This window comes from Cynocephalus volans, chromosome 2 (assembly GCF_027409185.1).
Source record: "Cynocephalus volans isolate mCynVol1 chromosome 2, mCynVol1.pri, whole genome shotgun sequence".
Taxonomy (NCBI): Eukaryota; Metazoa; Chordata; class Mammalia; order Dermoptera; family Cynocephalidae; genus Cynocephalus; species Cynocephalus volans.
In genome coordinates, this window is record NC_084461.1 from 108,834,455 (window position 1) to 108,843,672 (window position 9,218).

The window sequence follows — 9,218 nt, forward strand, 5'->3', positions numbered from 1 at the left end:
TCAGTCAGGTACTGCCATCTGTATCATTTCCTAGGCAGGAAGCACATCATTTTTAGTGACATGCTGTGGCCCCTTGTGTCAGAGAGACTTTGGGGGTCAGGACTGAAAAGATTTTTTTTGGTTTGTTTTGTTTTGCTATTTTGGCAATAGCTCATCTTTTATACTCCACAATGCTTTTAATTGAGGGAGCGTGAGTGGTTAATACATGTTCTCTCCTCTTTCATATTTATAGAGTCAAGAGCCCTGTAAAAGTTTGACTTTCTGTACCCTCACTGGGATACACATTTTGGTAAGTGCTGACACTGTTTTTCTCCCAGAGGAATCAGCTGTCTCCGTCTTGCTTACTTTGCTACACTCTCATTTTTAATACTCCGGTCACTCTTTCAAATGCCTCAGGGAAGTAAGTTGATGATTCAGTGGGAAAGGAGAGAGGGAGAAATTTATAAAAATGTTTTCTGGATTGTATTATTTATGAATTTATTAGTGGTATTTATTATCTTCTCAGTGGACTGAGGGTTTCAGTGTTTTAAGATTGTCATTTTGATATTTTATTCTAAGAAATAAGCTTAAAACAGAATTTTTTAAGAAAAGAACACTTGAAAAAAAAGTCCAAAATAGAACATTAATAAGCCTAGTACTAATTCACTGATATGACTGATACGTATATTCCTGCATGAAACATAAAGTAAAAATCATAGAAGCTTAGCTCATTTGATCAAAATTTTATTTGATTAATAGCTATTTCTTTTCTTTCCACATTCCCAACAATTTATCTAATTAGTTATTTAGTTAGAACAGGTAAATGTCAATTTGGTCTCAGGGACTTGTGTCCTGACTGAGAGAATGATTTTACCCCTCTTTGGTAATTCAGAGTCCTAGTTCATGCATTCAGTAATATGGGATGCTGCTTAGTACTTGTGAAACTTTCTCAACATGGTAGACACTGCTAGTGCCCTTACTGTGGAAAGATACAATCATATAAAAGGAAAACAACAAGAAAAAGTATCCCTTCTTATGTGCAATGTCATTGTTTTATGTGCTTTGTCAACATCTCATTTGATCCTCAAATGCTGTGAGCAGGGTACTGTCATCACAATTTTACAGATGAAGTGACTGAGGTTTAAAAAATGTAAATAGGGAGAAATTGGTAAAGGGCCACAAAAAATGTTTGCATTGTGTAATGAGAAAATAAAAAATTAAATTAAATTTTTAAAAGACATCAATAAAAAATTGAAAAACATAAATAGTTGACTGAAGAATAGGAAGGTGAAAAGCAAAAAGCCCATGTTTTTCCAGTGCCAAAGCCCTCACTTATTCTTTGCTACGCAGTGCTTCCAGAACCAACGTCATAAATGGAAAAGTGGAACTGCTGTTCAAAAAGCACATTATTTTGCATTTAGAGTTAGTTCTCTGGTGACGTGATAGATGTAGCTCCTTCTCACAATTTAAGGTGAGGGTTCTGTAGAAAAGGAGGGAGGAAGAAATTTTTAGAAATGTTTTCTGAGCTGTTACTGATGAATTTATTTGTTGAATTTATTATCTTACCCATGTGTGGAGAGTTCAATATCTCAATTGTTATTTTGAATTTTCTAGGAAAAAAAACCAACACAACTCTCAATCCTAAACCAGAACCCTAACCTTGATTACGTGATTTGGATATTCTCCTGTAAGATAGGATTTATCCAAAACATGGTTTTCCACCTTTTTATTTGTTGATAAAAGTATGAGTTCCAACAGTCTGTGAACTAATCTGGCACTTATTTTTGGAGCGATTCCTCTGTCTCTCCAGCGTGATTATGCACCACCTCCTATTAAAATGAATCAGCATTTCTCTGAGGTAACATTGGGTGTAAGGGGTCTCAAGCAGAATAGGGCCTCGGATATTCAATGACAGGTTGGATGCTCTCTGTTCTCTTTACACTTTTATGATTGTGTTGATTTATCGTCTGCTCTGTCAATGATGCTCAGAAGGGAAAACATAAAACGCACAAAGAAATTTTGGTTATTTAGGAAATAGTATGTGATGACAGATGGATAATGAATAAACGGTAAATGCCAAGTGTTAGTTTTTTTAAAAGAAAAAAATTTGAAGTGTGTTTCTTCAATGTAAACCACAGAATTGTGACTCTTTTTTTCTTCTTCTAGATATCTGTGTTAATCTTAACATATTTTCAGTTGTGTCACATTTATTTTCAATGGGAGCATAAAATAAAGATGATTCGTTTTAGCTGGAAGTTAAACTGAGCTTTTAAAATTTATAAATTTCAGACACCAGATTTTTAAAAATCTCCCCACTTTTTCTAAGTATACTCTTCCTCTTCCCCATCCTCCAATCCAACGTTTAGAATCCGAATAGTTTTTCAGTCTGTAGATGAGAACATTAGACTCTAAACCGGAATGGAAGCATGGGGACAATGAAATTTTAAATGAAACCGATCTAAACATTCAGTGTGGTGTGCACAGATAATATTGTAGTGAGATGCTGACTTATATGGAATGTCTCTGCATTCAGAGATTTAAACTCATGTTAAGACCTACTCAGTTCGCCTCAGGCTGTGTGGAAACATAAGTCAACTTTCAGGAAATGTGATGTAATGTAATCCAGTTTAGGTAGAAACTGCGGGAAATTTACAAAGAGAAATATAAGGGTAAACCTTGGTTCTTGGGAAGTCATTTGGTAACTTTGATTTCAAATCTTTACATCCATGCCCATCAGTGTCTGCCCATCAACTCCCCCGAGAATTCCAAGATCCCAAAGAACATGATGAACCATCTCCAGAGTCAGGAGTTAGAAGAAGAAAGATACACCATTGTACAAAACACCTCACTAAAAATCTGTCACTAGTTATTGTTGCCTCTTTAATCTGACTCAACACTAACTGGAAAATTTTACAGATAATAGGGATTGATGACAGATAATTGAATGTGTGTTACAGTCATTTCTCTTAAAGCTTGGCATTAAGTTGGCTTTCTGTGATATTGCTTTAGTTTTAGCATAAATAAAATTGGCACAGAGAAACTTCTATAGGAAGGTAATTTGCAGAATATCTTAGTATGACCTGTAATTGTTTTTTATAATTTTGGTTCAGCTAAGGGCTCATGGTTATTTCTTGCATGTATATAAAGAGACATGTATGTAAGAGAAATCCCATAGCAACAGATTTGTATGCTATTTATAAATACAATGAGAAAGAACAAAGTGGCCTCACATTTATAAGGTGGTCAGATACAACTCTGGGCATTGGACTGTGTTATTGGAAAGGCATGATAAATAGAACTATCAGCCCCAGCCTCAGTGGAGTTTTTAATCTGGTGGGGGAGACAGAATATTACATAGATGTGGGTGGCATGAACGTTATCACGCATCATGCACACAAGTGGAGGCCCAGTGCACTGTGTTAAGGGGCTCACAGTAAAGTGGTAGTCAGCTGTATTCCATTAAAGGAGGACTTCCTGGAAGTAGTGAATACTTTTGGAAAATTGTCTTAAAAAATAATATATGCATGTAAGCTCTTTGATAATACTAACAATTTAGAATTACATATTGTATCGCTTCTCGGCCTTTTGGCTAAGATCAAGTGTAGAATTACATATTGTACTAGATATAAATCTTCCTTTATATCCTTTCTCAAGCTCACAACTCCACTCACATACCTAAAAGTAACTTCTATTAGTATTTACTATATAATATATTATATGTCTATTCAGATTATTTATCTGTCTATGAATATGATCATACTACATACAGGAGTACTTCAAAAGGTTCGTGGAAAGCTTTGTATTATTTTTTAATTCTATTTTTCCATGAACTATTTGAAGTACCCTTGTATGTTGTTCTGCAATTTGCTTTTTAACTTGTCAGTATGGAGTAGAGCTCTTTGCATGTTAGCATGCATATATATATTATGTGTTATATATATTGTCTTATTTTCTGGGAAAAAATTTACATAGCATGGATGTACCATAATTTAAACTTGCATTTGTTGATTAATGTTAACATTTTTTTGCTATCACAAACAGATTGCAATGAAAATCCTTGCAGTTGATTCATTCATTTACTTATTTTATTTATTTACTTGATGGATATTTATTGAGTCCCTACTATTCATCAGGCATTGCCTTAGGTGCAGCAAAAATACACATAAACATAAAACAAACAAACAATAACAAAAATATGTGGTTCCTGCTAGATTTGGGACCAGGATGAGGTGAGTGAGGCACTTGCCTTAGGAACAAAATTTAAGGAGGCAACAAAAAATCTCAGTAATCAAGATTAATTATATTTTAATGCAATATCTTTAAAAAATCAAAATTATGTTAAAAATTTTATGATAAAAAAATATAAAAATTTTAAGTAAAAAGTTAGCTTATAGTCTAGTTAAGGAGACATTAATTAAACACAAAATTACTATTATTGTTACTATTCACAAATCGTGATGAGGAAAACAATACAGTATTACAAGAGAGGATCTCACGCTAATTTAGACTTAGGCCTTAGAGACTGTCACATGTTGGGTTCCTTGAGAAGCCAACCTTGAGGAGATTAGCATTTAGGGAGTTTATTGGGGTATGCTCTTGGGGTCAACACCTGGGAAGGAGGGAAAGAAGCAGGATTTGGCAGAATGAGAGGTTGAGTGGCTATGCTGCCTCCGTGGGAACCTCAGATAACTTCTCATAGTTCTAACAAGTTAGAATGAGGGGGCTGGGCTTCTAAGCCTTCGTGTCATTATTGACCTGATAAGTTACTTGATATGGACTGCCTTGAGAAGGGAATGCGCCCTTGGACCAGGTGGCCTTCTCAGTGAAGAGGATCCCTGAAGGGGTCTACAATGGAGTGCTGGCTGCTGGCTGCATCACAACAGCTGGGGTAAGAAGTCCTTCATTCTTGAAGGGGGCCCTGATCACAGCATTTACCACAGAAACAATCATGGAATGAGAACTACAGGAGAAATAAGAATACGAAATTCATTCTACAAATTTTACGAAGCTCCTAACATATGGCAAGCACTGACTTAAGTTTTGGGAAATACAGCAGAGTATGAAGAAAAGTTTTTTATTAAAGGCTTATGAGATGCAATGTATTGTGTTATGCCCTTCACAGAAATTATTTAAACTTTCCATTCCAATAAATTTACAAACTAGGTTCTATTATTATTTCCATTTTACAGATAAGAAAATTGAGGTTCAGAGATTTTTATAGCTTGCCCAAGGCCCCAGAGCTAATAACAGTCAGAAGAATGATTTGAACCTAGTTTTCATACTGCAAAGTCCTTGGGTGTATTTGATCTCAATTTAATATTGCCCCATTATTGTATGCATGTTAGACTATTTCTGTATTGCAGATTCCTAGAAATACAGTTGTTGGGCCAAAGTGCATATGCCCTTTAAAATGTTTGTAGATACTTCCATGATCTTCAAACAGTACCAATGTGTACATTCACTAAGGGTCTATGGAGATGCACATTGGCTCACACCCGTGTCAACTGTGGATATTAGTCATTCTTTTAATTACTGGCAAAACTAATGGGAGAAAATGGAATATAGTTTTTATTATAATTTGGCTTTTTCAAATACCCAGTAAGGTTGACTCTTTTTGTGTGTGTTTTTTGGCAATTTGAGGGTTTTCCCCCTTGTGAATTGCCTGTTAATATTTTTGTATGCTTTTATTGGGCTATCTCATTTTCAATAATTTGTAGAAGTTTTTTGTCTATATTAGTGTTGCAAACATTTTTCTCAATCTCTTTCTTGTCTTTTAAATTCATTTACCCATCTTCCATTACACAAACCTTTAAAACAAATTAAGTAGTCAAAGCTATCTTTCCTTTAAATTTTCTAGATTTTATGTCTTGCTTATAAAACCTTTTTCTACCTCAAGAATATTAAAAATATTTTATATTTTCATGTGCATATATGTTCATTGTGAAAGAATCCATGTGGGATTTATTTATGTGAATGATGTGAGATAGCCATTGAGCTTAATTCTTTTACAAGTGGATAGGTAAAATTCTACTGAGTTTTCCTGACTAATTTTAAATGCTACGTTTACTACGTACTAATTCTCATTGATACTAGCTCTGTTTTTAAACTCTATTTAGTTATTTTGTTTTATGTTTCCATTCCCAGACCGATTTCATACTGTTTTAATTACCAAAGTATTGTCATAATTACGGTGTCTGGTAGGACAAGTCTCTTTTCTTTGCTCTTCTTGGTAAACTTTAGGATCAATGTATGAAGTCCTAAAAAATATTCCATTGGCTTCTTGATTGGGGTTGCACTGAACTGTAGATTAATTTGGGTGAAAGCTGACATTTTTCTAAGGTCAAGACTTGAAATCTGAAATATAGTTACCAATTTTTTCAGTTTTTTACTTCCTGTCCTTCTATAAAAAGTTACAGTTTTCCTCATATATTTTATAATTTTCCTCACATACTTCTAGTATTTAGGATTAAATCATGATACATTACATTACTTGCTAGTATTGTAAGAGGTACATTTGCTCATAACATCATTGAATTGTTTGTTGCTTGGGCATAAGGAAAAAAAAATCTAACACTTAAATATACTTATGTGCCAGGTATAATGCTTTACGTATATTGAAACATTTGATCCTCAAACCAACTCAGTGAAGTGGGTGCCATTATTAACGACACTTTATAGATAAAGAAACTGACTGAGGCATAGAGAAGTTAAGTCACGAGGCCACAGCTACACTAGATCTATGAAGAAGTGAGGCCAGATTAAAACAGGGCAAAGACTTTCTCCGCAGTCTGTGCTCTTAAACCGCTGTGCTATTGACCTGAATGATGATTGTGCACCTGGCTATTTTACTAAATCCTCTTATTACTTCTGATGATGTTTTAAATTGTTTGCCTTAGACTTACTAGGTAGAAATTACATAATCTTCTAATCATGGCAGTTTTTAATTTTCTGCTCAAATATTTATTCTACTTATATCACTTCTTTTTCCTACTGCTTTGGTGCATTGCGCTTGCTGTTCCGCCATCCAGAACACTTTTCCCCAGGCTCTTCTTTGAGAAGGTCTCTTCTCATCCTTTAGATCTCACATCTGATTTCACTTCCTCAGAGAGGCCTTTCTTGGGTACCTTGACTAAGGTGGCACTGCCCTTTCTCACTCTCATCCTGTTAATCTCTTATGCTTCATTCTATTTCATTAGGTAATCATTACTTAGTGTATTCTGTTTCATACATGCTGTTACTTGTAGATTACTTAGGATTTTTCATACAGGCAACCATGTTATTTTAGAGAAAGATTGTTTTACTTTTTAAATTTCTCCTATCCATACATGTTATTCCTTTTTCTTGCCTCATTGTCCTTGCTAGGACCTCCAGTAAAATGTAGGACCTTTTCTTTCAGGGGAAAATAATTCAGTGTTTCAGCTTTACAAGTGATGTTAACTCTAGATTTTCAATAAATGCTCTTTATCAAGTTGAAGAATTCCCTTCTACTTATAATTTCATGTGAGTTTTTATCATGACTTGATATTTTGGATTTTGTCAAATGCTTTTCATGTATTTATTACATTGTATAATGTTGAATATACTAATTATCCTGATTTGAGCATCACATATCGCACACATTGAATATCGTATTGATATTCAACTCTTTACCTCACAGATATATACAATCAAATATGTTTCAGTAGACAAAAAATTAAATGTCAACAAGAATGCCACGAAACAACCAAAAAAAAAAAAAAAAGACAGTCAATAATTTTTCTGTTTTAATTTGTTTGTATGGTGAGTTACATTGGTTGATTTTATTTGATTTTATTTTGTTAAACCAACCCTGCATTCCTGTAATAAACCCCACTCTGTCATGATTTCTTATTCTTTTTATATATTGCTGGATTCAATTTAGTAATTTTTTGTTAAGAATGTTTATTTATATGTTTATGAGGGGTATTGCTCTGTAGTTGTCCTTTCTTTTAATACTGTTGTCTGGTTTTAGTAATAGAGTATTGCTGGACTCATGTGAGGAGTTGGGAAGTTTTGCCTCTTCTTATATTTTCTAAAAGAGTTTGCAAAAAATTGGTATTGGTATTATTTCTTCTTTAAAAGTTTGGTCAAATCCATCAATGAAGCCACATAGGCCTAGAGTTTTCTTTGTGAGAGATTCTTAACTGTAAGTTCATATTTAAAAAATAGATATAGGACTATTTGAGTTATCTAATATTTTTGAATGAGGTTTCGTAGTCTCTGTTTTAATAAATTTATCTGTTTTATCTAGGTTGTCAAATTTATTGACATAAAGTTCTTCATAATAGTCTTTTACTATATTTTTAATGTCTGTAGGATCTGTAGTCATGCCCCTCTGTTTTCCTGCTGTTGGTAAGTTTTGCTTTCCCTCTCTTCTTTTTTTCCTGATCATTCTGGCTAAAGATGTATTAGATTTGTTGAACTTCTCATAGAAATAGCTGTTTGTTTCATTGATTTTTCTCCTTTTTTCCCGTTTTCTATTTTATTGATTTTTCCTTTTATTTTTGTAATTAACTTTTTCTTGCTTACTTTGTGTCTGATTTATTTCTCTCTTTTATTTTCTAAAGGTGGAAACTTGGGTCACTTTCTTCATTTCTAAAAAAGGCATTTAAGTCTATAAAATATTTTGTAAGCACTGTAAATACAAATTTTGATATGTTGTGTTTTCATGTTCATTCAGATGATACTTTCTAACTTGTCTTGTAATTTCTTCTTTGACAAATGGGTTATTTAGCAGTGTGTCATTACGTTCCAAATATTTTGAGATTTCTTCTTATGAATTTCTAATATAATTCCCTGTTGCCAGAATATATACTTTGTATGACTCGAATTCTTTTAAATTTATTGAGACTTGTTTTGTGGCCCAGAATACGGTCTGTCTTAGTAAATATTCTGTGTGCACTTGAATATGTATTGTGTTATTGTTGGGTGGAGTGTCCCTTGACTATCAATCTCATTGATAGTAGTGTTCAAGTCTCCTACACACTAGTTTTCTGTCTGCTTATCCTATCAATTATTGAGAGAAAGTGTTAAAATTTCTGACTATAGTTATAGATTTTTCTGTTTCTCTTTTCAGTTCTACTAGTTTTCCTTTATATAGTTTTTGAGTCTATGTTATCAGGGACATGAAAATTTAAGATTGTTATATCCTCTTGATTTTTCCCTACATTGTCATTTTGAAATGATCTTATTTATCCCTGATAATACCTTTGCTCTGAGTT

At 33.5% G+C, this 9,218-nt stretch overlaps 1 pseudogene; it reads left to right on the top strand.

The window, feature by feature from the left end:
- The first annotated feature begins 3,548 nt into the window (after positions 1-3,548).
- LOC134371261 (U2 spliceosomal RNA) lies at positions 3,549-3,627 on the top strand (annotated as a pseudogene).
- Positions 3,628-9,218: the final 5,591 nt, after the last annotated feature.